This window comes from Schistocerca cancellata, chromosome 7 (assembly GCF_023864275.1).
Source record: "Schistocerca cancellata isolate TAMUIC-IGC-003103 chromosome 7, iqSchCanc2.1, whole genome shotgun sequence".
Taxonomy (NCBI): domain Eukaryota; kingdom Metazoa; phylum Arthropoda; class Insecta; order Orthoptera; family Acrididae; genus Schistocerca; species Schistocerca cancellata.
The window spans coordinates 609697374-609716064 of record NC_064632.1 but is presented as its reverse complement, the minus strand read 5'-3'; the positions used below and the strand labels follow the sequence as shown (position 1 = coordinate 609716064).

Below are 18691 nucleotides of genomic sequence, written 5' to 3'. Positions count from 1 at the left end.
AACAAAGGATCCTTCTTTCTATGTGTTCGCAATACATTACATTTGTCTATGTTAACGGTCAGTTGCCACTCCCTGCACCAAGTCCCTATCCGCTGCAGATCTTCCTGCATTTCGCTACAATTTTCTAATGCTGCAACTTCTCTGTATACTACAGCATCATCCGCGAAAAGCGCATGGAACTTCCGACACTATCTACTAGGTCATTTATATATATTGTGAAAAGCAATGGTCCCATAACACTCCCCTGTGGCACGCCAGAGGTTACTTTAACGTCTGTAGACGTCTCTCCATTGAGAACAACGTGCTGTGTTCTGTTTGCTAAAAACTCTTCAATCCAGCCACACAGCTGGTCTGATATTCCGTAGGCTCTTACTTTGTTTATCAGGCGACAGTGCGGAACTGTATCGAACGCCTTCCGGAAGTCAAGAAAAGTAGCATCTACCTGGGAGCCTCTATCTAATATTTTCTGGGTCTCATGAACAAATAAAGCGAGTTGGGTCTCACACGATCGCTGTTTCCGGAATCCATGTTGATTCCTACATAGTAGATTCTGGGTTTCCAAAAACGACATGATACTCGAGCAAAAAACATGTTCTAAAATTCTACAACAGATCGACGTCAGAGATATAGGTCTATAGTTTTGCGCATCTGCTCGACGACCCTTCTTGAAGACTGGGACTACATGTGATCTTTTCCAATCATTTGGAACCTTCCGTTCCTCTGGAGACTTGCGGTACACGGCTGTTAGAAGGGGGGCAAGTTCTTTCGCGTACTCTGTGTAGAACCGAATTGGTATCCCGTCAGGTCCAGTGGACTTTCCTCTGTTGAGTGATTCCAGTTGCTTTTCTATTCCTTGGACACTTATTTCGATGTCAGCCATTTTTTCGTTTGTGCGAGGATTTAGAGAAGGAAATGCAGTGCGGTCTTCCTCTGTGAAACAGCTTTGGAAAAAGGTGTTTAGTATTTCAGATTTACGCGTGTCATCCTCTGTTTCAATGCCTTCATCATCCCGGAGTGTCTGGATATGCTGTTTCGAGCCACTTACTGATTTAACGTAAGACCAGAACTTCCTAGGATTTTCTGTCAAGTCGGTACATAGAATTTTACTTTCGAATTCACTGAACGCTTCACGCATAGCTCTCCTTAACGCTAACTTTGACATCGTTTAGCTTCTGTTTGTCTGAGAGGTTTTGGCTGCATTTAAACTTGGAATGAAGCTATCTTTGCTTTCGCAGTAGTTTCCTAACTTTGTTGTTGTACCACGGTGGGTTTTTCCCGTCCCTCACAGTTTGACTCGGCACATACCTGTCTAAAACGCATTTTACGATTGCCTTGAACTTTTTCCATAAACACTCAACATTGTAAGTGTCGGAACAGAAATTTTCGTTTTGATCTGTTAGGTAGTCTGAAATCTGCCTTCTATTACTCTTGCTAAACAGATAAACCTTCCTCCCTTCTTTTATGTTCCTATTAACTTCCATATTCAGGGATGCTGCAGCGGCCTTATGATCACTGATTCCCTGTTCTGCACATACAGAGTCGAAAAGTTCGGGTCTGTTTGTTATCAGTAGGTCCAAGATGTTATCACCACGAGTGGGTTCTCTGTTTAATTGCTCGCGGTAATTTTCAGATAGTGCACTCAGTATAATGTCACTCGATGCTCTGTCCCTACCACCCATCCTAAACATCTGAGTGTCCCAGTCTATATCTGGTAAACTGAAATCTCCACCTAAGACTATAACATGCTGAGAAAATGTATGTGAAATGTATTCCAAATTTTCTCTCAGTCGTTCTGCCACTAATACTGCTGAGTCGGGAGGTCGGTAAAAGGAGCCAATTATTAACCTAGCTCGGTTGTTGAGTGTAACCTCCACCCATAATAATTCACAGGAACTATCCACTTCTACTTCACTACAGGATAAACTACTACTAACAGCGACGAACACTCCACCACCGGTTGCATGCAATCTATCCCGTCTAAACACCGTCTGTACCTTTGTAAAAATTTCGGCAGAATTAATCTCTGGCTTAAGCCAGCTTTCTGTACCTATAACGATTTCAGCTTCGATGCTTTCTATCAGCGCTTGAAGTTCCGGTACTTTACCAACGCAGCTTCGACAGTTTACAATTACAATACCGATTGCTTCTTGGTCCCCGCATGTCCTGACTCTGCCCCGCACCCTTTGAGGCTGTTGCCCTTTCTGTACTTGCCCGAGGCCATCTAAACTAAAAAACCGCCCAGCCCACGCCACCCATGGGCCTGCTCCCGTGTAGCCGCTTGCTGCGTGTAGTGGACTCCTGACCTATCCAGCGGAACCCGAAACCCCACCACCCTATGGCGCAAGTCGAGGAATCTGCAGTCCACACGGTCGCAGAACCGTCTCAGCCTCTGATTCAGACCCTCCACTAGGCTCTGTACCAAAGGTCCGCAGTCAGTCCTGTCAACGATGCTGCAGATGGTGAGCTCTGCTTTCATCCCGCTAGCGAGACTGGCAGTCTTCACCAAAGAAGATAGCTGCCGGAAGCCAGAGAGGATTTCCTCCGATCCATAGCGGCACACATCATTGGTGCCGACCACCTGCAGATGGGTGCACCCTGTACCCTTCATGGCATCCGGAAGGACCCTTTCCACATCTGGAATGACTCCCCCCGGTATGCACACGGAGTGCACTTTGGTTTTCTTCCCCTCCCTTGCTGCCATATCCCTAAGGGGCCCCATTACGCGCCTGACGTTGGAGCTCCCAACTACCAGTAAGCCCACCCTCTGCGACCGCCCGGATCTTGCAGACTGAGGGGCAACCTCTAGAATAGGACAAGCAGCCATGTTAGGCCGAAGATCAGTATCAGCCTGAGACAGAGCCTGAAACCGGTTCGTCAGACAAATTGGAGAGGCCTTCCGTTCAGCCCTCCGGAATGTCTTTCGCCCCCTGCCACATCTTGAGACGACCTCCCACTCTACCACAGGTGAGGGATCAGCCTCAATGCGGGCAGTATCCCGGGCAACCACAGTCGTAGTCCGATCGGGGGATGCGTGGGACGAGCTGGCCGTCCCCGACAAACCCCCATCCGGACCCCCACAGTGATGCCCATTGTCAACAGCCTCAAGCTGTGTGACCGAAGCCAACACTGCCTGAAGCTGGGAGCGAAGGGATGCCAACTCAGCCTGCATCCGAACACAGGAGTTCCAGTCCCTATCCATGCTAAAAACTGTTGTGCAAAGAACGTCTGAACTAATCTACAGAGAGCGCAAACAAATCGACACAAAATTTAAACGGTTATTAAAATACAAGATTTCCTAGTAAATGCAGTAATGCTGCTACTTGTGCACTGCTCGGCGGCGGAAGGAGACTACGCGATTTTACACTATTCAGGTACTAAAACGCGATGCTACAACTCTCAAATACTATAATACGCCCGAAATTTATGAATTAAACAATGCAAGTACGAAAAACACGCAAAGAAATTAAGAATTAAACTATGTAACAAATGAGTGAGCTAGGTGTATACGACTTGCTGCTGCAGCTGCTTATCAAACGGCCGCAGGGAGCACACCACAGAACACCAATGTAGTAGAAGTGCAAAGACCACGTTATTATACGGAAACACAGAACGACACCAGCGCTACTTGTGGCCTGGCTCTGAACTTCAATACGAAAAAATATGGCGCGACAATCTCTTATGTTTATTTCTAAATACGCGAATTAGATGACAATATTTTACATTTAATCTTTGAATGTGGGCCGCATAGTGCAGTAATAAAGGTTTTTGAGATCTTGCAAAGTAATATATAAAAGAAATCTCAATCAAAAACGAACATTAACTCGTAGCTGCAGTTTACATTGTGAAAATTTTCGTAAATTACGACGTCACCTTTTGACTGTGTAATTTTTTTGTAAAACTCAGTATTGCGATTTTGGCCGTGTGGCCATTATCATGTGGAAATAAACGAGCTTTAGCACATGTCAGACTAAAAAATCATCTGACACTGCATGCATATATAAATGATTTTTACGTTTCCACATATCCTAAAGCACATTGTGCCCACTCGCATGATCGAAAGTTGAATAGTAGGTTACACAAATAAATAACTACACAGTTAGTGCTACAAACCAAGGATGTACTGTAAAGTCTACAAAATCCGATTAATTATTTTTTCTGTTGATTGTTATTTATGGATATTCAGTCATCTGAAATTGAACTTCTGCACAGTTCAAATAAATTTATGAAACACACAAAATACTACTTTACATCAACTGAAAAACAAATTGGGAGCCGAGCAGGTAGACACTCCATGAATGTAGCCAAAATGTTTTTACCAATGAGACATACAAAGAAAATGAACTGCAACACACAATTTTTTTGTCTTTTTTCCCCAACTTGGCTGTTATTTTGGCCACACACATCATGTTTAAATAATGAACGAAGACGCTGGTACAACATTTATTTTTAACATTTTTATTTATTTACTTCCTCTTTGAAAACTTTGTTTGGTACACTACTGAAAATTAACAAAAATTCCCCTTGACAGCACTTTATTCATTATACTTTTAGAATCCAATCATCACATCTAGAAAGTGTTATGTTCCTGCTGAATTACCAGATTTTGTCATAACAAATCAAAGGCATGATTTTGATACAAGAACATGTAATTCTCTGCTTTTAACACAACATTTGTATATGTATAGGGAGCTTACTCTCATTGTACACATAATAAACACTGAAATACAAAGTATTTTAACATGATTTGAACTTCTTTTTCAGTTGTTGCATACACAATTTCCTCTTGTTTGTAAATTTCTTTTCTTTCACATACTTGCATATTATAAATGGGATACTTGTCTGCAGAAGTCTTTCTTCAATGTCATGTTTATTATAAATTGTTGTATGAGACAGAACAAATGTTTATTTAAAATTATCATGTAGTCTTGTTGTGTGACCATGACTATTTAGATACTCATACAGCTGATCATGGAGTGCCCTTAGGAAAATCATGACTCTTTCACTTGCATATTTCAAATGAGAATGCTCCTCACTATTCTCTTTAAATGAGGTAAACAAATGATTTTCAGTCACAACAGAGGAGTAGAGACTGGTATTACTTGTTTCACAATCATCTGGTATATCTATGGCTTTTAGTACATAGCCTGCTACATAGGCTAAGGATTGTTGATCTTCTACAGACCCACTTAAATGTTCACTCCTACCACTAGCTGCCAAGAAGTGACACAAACTGCTCAAGGGAGTGTAATCATCATTTTCACCGTTACTTACACTCATGGCTTTGAAAGGCAAAGTCATATGATTGACAACACAAGTCTTCAGAGCTTGTACAAACTGAAAACAAGTTGGGTTTGTATTAGCAATACCATGTTGTCTTATACAACAAAAGAAATTTTCTAAAGCATCTTGATTGAACGCCTTTAAATTTAAGTACTTAAAGCCAACCACTTTCAAGGTCTTCCACAAGAAAATAATAGACTGTAATGTAATCTGCCAACCTTTTATGAAGCTAAACATATTAGTCTTGTTTCTTCCCGTTTTTAAATCTATTATTTGCCAGCTGCCTATTTCCCTCAATATGCTATACCACATTTCTTAATGTGGCGAATTTTCTGATAAAGCACACCTAAATTGTTTTCCATCCCTGGGATATTGCTCATTACTGTTGAGTGAATCAAAGAGATTATCTACCTTTTCCACAAACTCAGCTGTGTGTATAGCTTCAGATGGTAATGTGTGAGTAGAAACATATGTTTCAATTGCAGCTGCAACAGTATGGCTCATTTGAGCAGCAGCAACTTTTACCTTCATTTTGACATGGGAATCAGAAAAGTTAAAGTGTTGTGTTTTTATTTGGATAGAGTTTTGAACCGTTTTTTTTATCCAAAAAGAACACTGTACTGATGTACTCAAACTTTGCTACTTTGTGAGGTTCAAATTGAATTTTATTATCTATCAAAGCATTTCTAGTGTTTTTGAGCAGATGTGGTACATCATAAATGGTAACAATTGGTTGATTATTGACGACAAAATGAAATATACTGGGCTTCAACAAATTTTCTTCACACAGTTGCTTAAGGGCCTTTTGGTTTGTTGCATTCTGGTCACATACAGTACAAACCACTTTGAACCCAATATTCTGTAGTTCACTTATGATGTGAACAATGAGCGATTTCAAATGGGTGTAGTGGAAAGTGGTTGCGGTAAAGTAATATGCTAGAACTTGTTTCCAAGTTCTGTGAATGCCTTTCAGCATAAAAACCAATGCTTGACTAGCAGCTACATGTGAACGTCCTAAATGACACAAGTTTATACATTTTGTGTTTTCTTGGAGTTAAATCACGTTTAGAAACGCCAGATCCCATTACACCTGGTCTACTTTCAACATCATAAACTGGTGAGGATAAAAAGCTGTACTCACCATCATCTGTGCTCTGTAAAGAGGGACTGCTTCGTTGTATTATTGCAGATTTTGCATTGTGACCTGTCTCGTGCACACTTATATTTGCACCCGATGTGGTGAAACCGCCACCACCACCACCACCACCACCACCCATAGATTAGAGCACAATACTTGTCATTTTCATGCATATTACTTACTTCCCTTGCTAAAAAGCTTAATAAAGCTGGATTAAGTCCTGTATCAAATGATATGTGGGAAAGCACTCCCTTGAGCAGCCTGACAGATGGAAGGGAGAAGTATGTGGCCAAATATCTGTACAACTGGGGACTATGCTTATAAATAGATAAAGCAAATGCCTTATCTTGTATAGACCACTGTACTGCTGTGGGCTGCATATTGGCATTTCTTAACTGACTATTAATAAAAGTTTTAGTCACATCATTCAACTCTTCTTCAATTAACTGAAATTTCCTGTCATCATACAACACTTTTAGAATTTTCAATTTATTCCTCTCATTCTGTAGCTGTTTTTTCAATTTACACACTCTGGAAACTGTAATTCTATGCAGTTTATACATTTTGTGTTTTCTTGGAGTTAAATCACGTTTAGAAACGCCAGATCCCATTACACCTGGTCTACTTTCAACATCATAAACTGGTGAGGATAAAAAGCTGTACTCACCATCATCTGTGCTCTGTAAAGAGGGACTGCTTCGTTGTATTATTGCAGATTTTGCATTGTGACCTGTCTCGTGCACACTTATATTTGCACCCGATGTGGTGAAACCGCCACCACCACCACCACCACCACCACCACCAGTGTAACACAGATGGGTGGGGGAGGGTGATACAACGCCAATTCCATGTGCTTTGGTATAACACCAGGATTTAGCTTGTGTCTAGTAAAGTTCACAAAATCTGCTACATAAAAATGATCCTCACACACATAATAATAATTACAGTTGACACCTTCATCTATATTACAGATCAATTTCCACTTCTTTAAAGTCTCACTTTTTGATGCAGCTGGAAATTTATATAAATGTTTATTCTTGTGTCTGGAATTTGTTTTTACATAATAACTACTCCTGCATCCGGGAAACTTGCACGAGTATTTCAATTTCAATCTCAAACTGGATTCTTCTCTTTCTGTATGATCCATCCTCATGTGTCTGAAATGTTACTCAAACCAAAAATTAGGAACGAGAAAAAAGATCAGGTGTGGTTTACATTGATTAATGTTAAAGAAAACTCAATGTGAAATTAATTTCACTATCAAATATCATATTAGTTTATGTCTAAATGCAGCTATCCTGTACTGAAGTATTGATAACTGTTATCATGGCTTGTAATCTGATGTGGTATTACTACAAAATAGTGAAAAAACGAAACAAATTCTCATTTCTACTACGGATATGCACATCACTCTATATATAACTGCGTGAGCGTAGTTGCACTATATTCTATATTCAACACTACTTCGTTAAACAGTGCTATCAGGCAGTAGAAACACTGCTTATTCTACCATTTCGGTATATTTCAGCATCTAGATACCATGGTAGACACCAAATTCAACTGTACATTATCAGTAACAGTTACAGCTGTAAATCTGTATTACATTGTGTTGAGCACTAAAGTGCGAGAAGATTTCTACTGCATTGGATATTGCCACAATAATACGTGTAAATGTGCAACTGCTTGAAGGACCTGCTTTGTGTGACTTCCAAACAAATGTCTTATTATGTGAGAACACAACCTTTGTCGATACAACAGCAACAAACACTTTTTACCTGGATAGAGTGTTATGTACTGTACAGAATATTTACTGTCGAAAACGGAAAATAGAACACACTCGAGGCATTACGAATCAATTGTAACACGTCCAATATTTGGTATGTAGTAAACGGCATAATAAATGGTACTTATTATGTCACTAAGAGTACTTCGTGCCAAAAAGGAAGATGAATCAAAGCCAGAATTATATCCCATTACAGGATTCGGAAAGTTGAATACCAACTATGTCAAAAGCTGCTAGCATGGGATTCTCTATGAAATACAAGGAAATATGAAACAGAAATAAGAAATATACTTACCCTTTAAGTAAACTGAGCAACGGAAATTATATTTCTTTGCAGGAACAAATATACAAGAGTCCACAGATCGTAATGTGATGATACAACCTCGTGTTCTATGTGAAAAAAAAGTAAAAAAGTAAATACTGAATCATCACACCATCAAATATTACGAATGCATCCAAATATTAAGCAGAATAATAGCAACATACTCACACTGTAATTTAAACGAAAAATCACGTTCACGTTGCTACGATACCAAAACAATTATGGAAGACGATGTCATCCAATAGGAGCACGAGACTATAAAGTGCTAAACTTGCAGCGCTCCAAGTGGCCTGGGACCAAACCAACGTCGTGTTACCGGAAATCCCTATATGAGTTTCACCCCCCTGGAGCACACTGACTGTGACCAACCGACACTGGCCGTTCAAAACAAAAACAGAAGACAGACGACTACGCTAATTTACACTATTCGGGTACTAAAACGCGATGCTACAACTCTCAAATACTATAATATGCCCGAAATTTATGAATTAAACAATGCAAGTACGAAAAACACGCAAAGAAATTAAGAATTAAACTATGTAACAAATGAGTGAGCTAGGAGTATACGCCTTGCTGCTGCAGCTGCTTATCTAATGGCGGCAGGGAGCACACTGACTGTGACCAACCGACACTGGCCGTTCAAAACAAAAAAAGTACATGCAAAAGCGAAGAACACATGGCGAATACGTGTTATCTACGGAAGTTCCTGATCGCGTATTCAGGGAAAGCTTCCGACTGAACAGACGGCAGTTTGAAGAGGTTCATACACTGATAGAGCAATACATAAGAGGAAAACCAAGTCACATGCGGGAGCCCATACCTACAGAAGAAAAGTTAGCTGTATGTTTAAGGTATACAATTGAAATAAAGTATTTTTTTCTCAATATTTATTAAAGTTCAGAGAAACAATTTCCATCTGTAAATTTGTTAAAATAATGAACATGATAACACTGTTTATGGTAAATGTGGTGCTGAAGGTCCAAACTCCGTACCATGAGAGTCAGATATTGACGTGGTACATGAATTATTTTCTGTGCTGCATGATGATATTGATGAATGATGTTGAGCCACTGGTTTAGTCAAAATTTCCTCCTCCGTTTCAGATACTATATAAAACACTTTTTTCTTTACCAACACTTGGTACGCCTTTGGCATCTCTTTTGTCGATAGGTACATCGACATGAAAAATTGGTGTAAGGCGTCATTTTCTTGATGCAGTGATCTTTCGCGTAAAATGTCTCTTTTCTTAGCTCTCTCTTCGTAGCTGTTAATACTTTCAAGAATGATTTTACTGACATCTGCTTTCTTCTTCTTCCTTGACAATGGCGTCCCCAAGTCGTCTTGTGTTTCGTTCCTCTGTGTGTCTGTTACGTCATCTCCTCCACCATCATTTGCAACGCTCGTTGTAGCATTTACCTCTTCCATTATATTTGTTACTGTGCCTCTGTTGGCCATATATGGAACTAAAAATTCCATCTGATTTTGGTACAGCCATGGGCGGATTGAGGTCGCTGCTTGCCCACTCTCCTTTTTCTGTCTACGGAGGGCATCTCGATGACAATCCCTAAGTTCTCTCCAATTTTCTCTCGCTGTTTCCCCTGCAACAAGGAATTCCTGAATTTAGTTTTTCATATATTTCGGTATAAAGTGACATAAGAAAGGTGAACAGTGACATTTTCGAATAGTTTTGCCCCATTCCCCTAGTAGTGTCAGAAACAATCTGTCATTTCTTGTACACGTGCCATAAATGTCGAAACACTTAGTAACTTTCTGTCCACTCTGCTTATGCGACATAAACGGATTGTTGTCTTTTTTCATTTTAGGTATTTAACGACGGGGGATATGTTTAAAACTATCGCTCTAAGCTACCGCATGGGTCAAAGGACAGTGTCGAAGATAGTTTATTATGTGTGTGGAGCGATATCAAAGCATCTACAACCCATTTATCTACCTGATACAACAAAAGTTATGTGGGAAAATATTGCTTCTGACTTTGAGAGGAAATGGCAGTTTTACAATTGTGTTGGAGCCGTTGATGGGAAACATATCATTTTGCGAAAACCTCAGTTATCTGGTTCCTCATTTTTCAATTACAAACAGCATTGCTCTGCAGTATTAATGGCTACTGTCGATGCTCATTACAGATTTACCTCTATAGACGTCGGTTCAATGGGCAGATTTAGTGATGGAAATATTTTTTCTACTTCAGTATTAGGAAGAAAACTGACTGACGGAACTTTAAAAATCCCAGGAGATAAATCGCTTCCTGGACAACAAAATAGAGCCCCTTACATTTTCGTAGGTGATGAGGCATTTCCATTATTAAAAAACTTAATGCGACCGTACCCTAAATGCGGAGTTACTGGCAACGACAAAAATAAACTTTATAATTACAGACTGTCTGGTGCTCTTCAAACTGTAGAGTGTGCATTTGGTATCTCGAGTTCCCGATTTCGTGTGTTTAAACGGCCTTTTGAGTGTAAACTAGAGACTGTAGATAGAACTGTGATAGCTGCATGTGTACTTCATAATTACTTGAGGACTGATAACACTACGTCAAATGATCTCGCCGAGGAGGACGACATGGGACCACTGAGTAGCAACCAGCTTCTGTCGCCCGCTCCAAGTAGGTGCAGAAGCACGAGTGAAGCTTTCCTTACGAGAGAAAAAGTTAATGAGTGTTTTAATTCACCAGAAGGTTCTGTTCAATGGCAGTATGCAGCTATAAAAAGAGGCCACTATTAAAGAGAACGACTTGTGTCATTAATATTACATGTATATTGTGAAAATGCATATAAAATTAATTAATTAATTAAGTAATTAATTAATAATACTTACAATCGCTGTAATGTAATTCCTCTGCAACCTTCTTCCATATTTCGTCCTTCAATTTACTCCGGATTTAGTCTGGATGACTGGTGTCGTACAGCACTGGGTTGTCCTGAACTAACTGAATGAAGTGTTCCATAACTAAAAGACTTCGTACAAGAACGAAAGTGAGGTACTGTCGCAGACGCGCACACCGCTGCTGGAAAGTCACTACTGGCCGAGCGCAGCGCAGCGCGGTGCCACAGACCACCTCTGTGGTGGTGCGAACCGCTGACAGAGATGGGATCGGAGATAACGGGTCCCTCGGCCGCAGGCAGAGGAAAACTGTGCGGCTCGGACAGCGGGGCAGAGGGCTGACCCAGCTAATCCTGCCCTGCGTGCAGTACGCGGTGCCCCATTGGAAAGCGTGCTCTACAAAAGCGGCTCTGCCTCTGCTGCGTGCAGCGCGCGCTGCGCCACAGTGGAACACGTGGTTCCAGCGGCCAATAGCGGCGCTCCCGATAGCGTACTTACGCGCCTGCCTGTCGCTCAGCCAGCCAGTCTAATCTCGCGTACGTCTGTTGACACATCGCCTCGCGTTAGACAGCTTACTGACTCGTCCTGTGTACGAGTGGACGTGTTTGTTAGGTTTCCTTGTTTCTCCATTGTTCGATCTTGTTGTCGTGGTCCGTCATCTCCTTCGTAGTCTTGTCGGTCGTCTCCCGTTGTGTTGTTGTTCGCGGGCCTCTCCGCGGGTCCCGGCGCGCTTTCAACCATTTCAACACCGCGACCGTCCCGGTCGCAGTTACAACGTCTTCGATTAGACTGTTTATTACCTAAAAGACACATACCGTACTTAGAAAACTTTGATGATGGTTTTCTCAGAAATGTTCGAGTATCTACGGATAAAGCGAGAGAGGTGTTCGCTTATTTTGACCCTTGTTCCGCTGAACCAAGTTGCTGGGAAATCGTGTTGTGGCGCGTGCCGTGTTGTCCTCGCGAATATACAAGTTCTGTGACGCGTGACTCGCGCGCACGGTGACACCGCGTCACGAAAAGTACACGAACTGTCGAAAGGAGAGCCTCGCGGCGCTCGTTACTCCCTCTTGAGATGCGCGTCGAGTCGCTCAGCAACGGAAAGGTTTGCCGGGCTAGCTCATTAGGCAGCCAGCGCAGCAAACTCAGGGAGGGCTGATAGACGAAAAGCGACCTGATACTCGTCTTTCGAGATGGTAACTCGGGCTACAGATAAGTTAGACGATAAGCATAAATTCTCCACGAAATCGTTTGAATGACTGGAAGTTAGCATCCTGTATAGAGACAGAAACACCGTCTCTGTACAGAGTAGCACTCGCGAGTAATAGAGCTGAATTAAACGGTAGGAATGGTTGCTGTGAGACGTTGAGGGTCGTAGGATACGGGACGGATTATGATACGTGAGGGATATACGAGGGTTGCCCAGAAAGTAATGCGCCGCAGATCTTTTTCTCAGCCGAAAACAATGCTACGAGTGCGAAACGTCAGGTATGTATTATTTGACGTCTACTGAGTGAGCACGCCAAGTTTCCGTCACTTCCGACAGATAGCGTAGCTGTAGTACAGTTTCCAAATGTCGTCTGAAGGTGATGTACGTTACAAGCAACGTGTCGGCATCGAATTTCTCGCTGCAGAGAAAGCAACAGTGGGAAATATGGACAAACGCTTGTGCAAAGTCTATGGAGGATCTGCTATCAACAGAAGTACAGTTAGTCGCTGGGCACGTAGGGTGAGGTCATCAGAAGGCGGTTAGTCGAAGCTCCACGATTTGCAGCGGTCGGGGAGACCATCCACGGCTGTCGCACCTGACATGTTGCAGCTGACGTTGTCATTCGCGAGGACAGACCTATTACGACTCGGCATTTGGCGCTGCATCAATCATCGAAGGAATTGTGGATGCAATTATGGGCACTTTCGGATATTCAAAAATTTGCGCAAGATGTGTCTCGCAGTGTCTAACGGTGGATCACAAATCGCACAGAAAAAACATTTGTCCTGTTTGTTGAAGCTGAGGGGGAGACGTACCTGTCCCGGATTGTGACAGGCGATTAAACCTGTGTTCACCATTTTGAGCCCGAAACAAAACGACAGTCGATGGAATGGTCCCATTCCCACACCCCACAGAAGGAAAAAAATCTGAACAAATGCTTTCGCCGGTAAGGTCACGATCACCGTGTTCTGGGACTGTGACGGTGTGAGTCTCATTGATGTGATGCCGAGAGACGGTACCATTAATTGAGAAGCATATGTCAGCACATTAACAAAACTCAAGACCCGCTTCCGGCGACTTGGGCGCCACAGCAACCCAGGAGATGTTTTGCTGCGACACGATAACGCTCGGCCACTCACAAGTCTGAGGAGTGCCGAACACATCGCAAAATGGGGTTGGACAGTGTTACACAATCCACCCTATAGCCCGGACCTAGCCCCCTCGGACTTCCACTTGTCTGAGCTATTAAAGGATGCCATTCCTCGAAGACATTTTAAGGGCTATGAGGACGTGATTCAGACAGTGAAGCACTGGCTCCGCCAACAGGACAAGGATTGGTACCGACAGGGTATGCACTCCCATGTTTCGCGCTAAAGGAAGGCCATAGAACGAGATGGAGATTACCTGGAAAACTATAGTATGTAGACAAAACACCGTTCTTTCGAGTGTGTAATTCTCATTATGTTCAACAAAGAATTGTTGATGAAAAAATCGGTGCATTTCTTTCTAGGCATTACTTTTTAGAGAGCGTCTAAATGTGTGTCTTTCGATGCAATAGAATTGTCAGTAAAAGCTGTTTTATCCTGAAGTTTCTTCTAACGACTGTAGCTGATGCATTTCAACGATAGAGGAGACTGTTCAATCCACCTCGTGAGTGAATATTTTACTGACAAACACAACTGTCGAAGCAGCTGCCTAACGGCGTCCCTGTACGAAGGCGGGGCTGTTCGCAAGTGCCAAACCAGCGGGCCACGACCCACGAGCGACAGCAGTTGCCTACTTTTGCGTACACTGTGAGATCCGTGCGTCGGCGAGCAGTGGTGTGGCAGAGACACAGGTACAAATAGACGTGCAGCAGGCTGGCGGACGGAGGTGTGGAGTGCGCAGGCGCACGTGCCTGCTGCAGCGAGCAGGCTCACGCCCTCGTGCACACGGCGCCGCCGTGTCGCGGCCGTACTGGGGGGGGGGGGGGGGGGGGGCAGACGTGGCCCAGGGCGGAGCGCGGCGGCCGATTAATTTTTATGGCACGAATAAATCCGCGGCGAACGAGAGCGAGCGTAACGAGCGCCGCCATTATCCCGTGAGATATGTGCTGCGTAGCCGGCGGAAGGGAGAAGGGCTGCACCCCACTCACAGGGGTGCGGGCTACAGTTAGCGTAGTGCAGGTAGAAAGAACGGGAAAGCCGGCGGGGATGGCCGAGCGGTTCTAGGTGCTACAGGAGGTTCGAATCCTGCCTCGGGCATGGATGTGTGTGATGTCCTTAGGTTAGTTAGGTTTAAGTAGTTCTAACTTCCAGGGAACTGATGACCTCATAAGTTAAGTCCCGTAGTGCTCAGAGCCATTTGAACCAAAGAACGGGAAAGAAACAAAGTAGTGCTAGCAGTCTCACAGAGCAAGTACCCCAGGCATAACGGGAAGGAAGCCGAGCAGCCTCACTTACCACTGTGGCCACAAAAGACACCGCAAGCCAGTGGTCCCTGCACGTCAGACGGTTCACTGTACCGACATTACTTGTCTCGTTTCCATTCACGTAACCGAGCGAGGTGGCGCAGTGATTAACCACTGGACTCGCATTCGGGAGGACGACGGTTCAATTCCGCGTCCGGCCATCCCGATTAAGGTTTTCCGTGATTTCCCTAAATCGCTCGAGGCAAATGCCGGGATGGTTCCTTTGAAAGGGCACGGCCGACTTCCTTCCCCGTCCTTCCCTAATCTGATGAGACCGAAGACTTCAATGTTTAGTAAAAAAAAAAAAAATGGTTCAAATGGCTCTGAGCACTATGAGGTCATCAGTCCCCTACAACTTAGAACTACTGAAACCTAACTAACCTAAGTACATCACACATATCCATGCCCGAGGCAGGATTCGAACCTGCGACCGTAGCGGTCGCTCGGTTACAAACTGTAGCGCCTAGAACCGCTCGGCCACTCAGGCCGGCTCACTGTTTAGTCTCCTCCCCCAAACAACCCAACCCAACCCCAACCATTCACGTACTGAGACAGGAAAAAAATTACTTTCTAAATGTCTCTGTACACACTCTGATCTCTCTTATCTTCCTGATCCCTGCGCGAAATGTACGTTAATGGGAGCATAACTAACACACACCTATATTTCAGCAAAGGTTCTCTAAATTTAAGGGGGGGGGGGGGGCGTGTAAGAAGATATACGGGTACAAGTTCGTTAATATAATTCGCTGTTTGAGAGATAATGGAACCACATTCTGCGCATGTTGTCATCATGTTATTGGCCATGGAATAAACATTTCTAATTTTTTTTTCTACATAATTTGATCAGGACGTTGCCGGATACTTTCAGAGCACATACTATCTCACCAGGAACATTCTCTCAATTTTCTCATACTTATCAGTTTCAGAATTTGGTACCTTATCTGATGTAATTAGATAAACAAATGTGTGTACTACTCGTTTTTAATATCAATTTTAGGACTCTCACAACGATTTTTTTAAATATATGTGTATAATACATAGCAATTTTTATTTCACAACAATTTAAATACATTTGGCAGTAAAGTTTTTTTAAAACTTTTGTACCACAAGAAGCTGAGTTACAGTACGTATGAAGTATGTATCTGCAATGGTTCAGCACAAAATATTCTGCCTCAATCTTCTTCAACAAGTTTTCAGTAAAGTAACGTGCATGAATTTCTACGCAATCCCGTAATGGTCCTCACTCTTTCCGTTTTACCATTGTTGAACACTAGACAGAGGAGCGAAACGTTGCCTTGTGGGCTCATCTTCCGAAGGAGGTTCTAAAGTTTTCGTACTTCTTTTGTGTTCCTTCATGTGTGCATTACTTTAATAAACTCATCGTAACGGGCTCACAGCTTCCTGTGCTGTTTAGATGCTTCTCTGACGGAAAGAGAGAGAGAGAGAGATAGAGAGAGAAGAAAACATCCCAAGCTAGGACAGGGTGATGTAAAAAAGGGGTTTACCCTGCGTGTTGTTCAAACCAAGATGGCTTTTACATCAGCTGTACGTCGAATTAAACTCTAAAAATTGGAGACAGTTTTTATAGTGGAAAAAATTCAACATTTTTGATCAATTTTGTGTGAATTCGCCCTTAAACAGTAGGAATTCGTTAGAAGTAGCCGTCTTTCTTCCAAGAACTCCCATTGAAGTTCTTCCAGCATTGCAGTTACACGTTTTTATGGGCTAAACCAGTATCTGGACTGAAGACCACAACAAAAACAACGTCGACCTGTTACGACCCTAACAGCACGTCTACGAATTCGTTCTACGTCTGCTGTCTTGCCTCCCTGATAAATACTCAAAACACTGGAACAGTACTCTAGAATCGGTCTTGTGTGCCTTTTCCTTGACAGACGCATTACATATGCCCAGACCCCTTCCAGCAAACCTCAAGTATTGGTCTGATCTTGTCTAGTACTGATTTCACGCGATGGTCCCATTTCTACCTCTGAATGCTTCTACGACGTGAGATGCTCAACATGTTGACCATTATTTTCTGATCACATAGTATTGGGTTCTTTCTCGTCGTTATAGGCATTATCTTACATTTAAAGGGTCTATCATACATCACAGCAGGTGGAGACACTTTCGTACTCGTCCGACGAGCGCCTTATAGCGCTGCTGATCCTGCTTACGTACACCGCCAGAAAAATATGAAATAGCCTCAAAGACAAGGTCATTTTATTAGGTGACAGGTAGTTTATCATTGTAAAGTTCAGATCAAACTAAACACTTATGTCAGAGTAAAGGGTACTCAAGTAGTCGCATCAGCACAATGTTACCCCTCTCTGGCGTCAATGAAGGTGTGTATTACCGCATGCAAACGATCATAGATGTGCCGAATGGCATCCTGCCATAAAAACACACCGTACTCCGCCCGAGTAGACCTCGGGGGTTCACGGGTACCGACCGGCCGCCACGTGATCCTCAACCGCAGGCGTCACTGGATGCAGATGCGGAGCGGCACGTGGTCAGCATGCCGCTCTCCCGGCCGTACGTCAGTTTACGAGGCCGGAGCCGCTACTCCTCAATCGAGTAGCTCCTCAGTTTGCCTCACAATGGCTGAGTGCCAACAGCTCTTGACAGACCGGACGGAGACCCATCCAACTACTAGCCCAGCCCGACAGCGTCGACTTCGGTGATCTGGCGGGAACCCGCGTTACTACTGGGGCAAGGCCGCTGGCGTCATCCTATCGTAGCTTGTGCAAACGTCTTGCGCCTTTTGTTGCAATTCGGCAATGGTTCTTGTAGTCCCTGGGAAGCGAGTACGTTCCCGTTTCATCATTTCTCACAAGTGTTCAGTTGGCAAAAGACCTGGTGATCTCGGTGGCCAGCGCGGATGTCGTAGTCCGTGTTCAACATGTTGCATGTGGACGAGCATTGTCATACTGGAAGGAACACATCATCTTGCTGCTGTGGAAGAAATGGTACCAGGATAGAAACAAAGCATGTGCAGTATTGTTGGCAGCGGTTACTTCACCATGTAGGAACACCAAATGTGATCGCGAGCTGTAACCGATGGCCCCGCCCCGCGCCGCAGACACACACCGTGGAGCCCGAGTCGGGCGCTGCGCGTCGCCGGCGAATGCGCCCTGCAGCAGGCGGCTCGCCGGCTCTGCGCCACGCTATGTCGGTCACTCGCGAACGGTCGGAGCCTGCTCCCAGCACCGAAGACAACAGAGTGCGATTCAACTCTTTCGCGACTCCAGAGTAGCCATCCTCGGCAGTGTGTGGTGTCTAAGCCACGTGTGATATTAATCCTGCTGCAAGTAGACGGTTCCGAGTAGTTCCTGAGGATACAGGAGGTGCAACACGTGCCCTGATTTCGTCCCCGAATGATGCTCGGTTGGCCACCGCTGCTCGCACTTTGAAATATAAAGATAGGTGCTTACTCGATGTTCAGATGTGTGTGAATTCCTAACGGACCAAACTGCTGAGGTCATCGGTCCCTAGACATACACACTACTTAAATGGTAAGAACAACACACACACACACACACACCCGTGCGCCTCAGAGGGCGCGGCTGCCCCGAACGGCAACAGCCACAGTGTCCACTTCTAAAACGAAGATTTACGCCAGGTCGAGTCTTCCATCTTTGGGAAAGTCGTGTCGCACTGAAGGT

At 43.7% G+C, this 18691-nt stretch overlaps 1 non-coding gene across 1 annotated transcript; it reads right to left on the bottom strand.

Annotated features, from left to right (window-relative positions):
* Positions 1-15429: 15429 nt before the first annotated feature.
* Positions 15430-15513, bottom strand: Trnat-ugu (transfer RNA threonine (anticodon UGU)). The gene has a single exon. It is a non-coding gene; the product is annotated as a tRNA-Thr (tRNA).
* Between the last annotated feature and the right edge of the window lie 3178 nt (positions 15514-18691).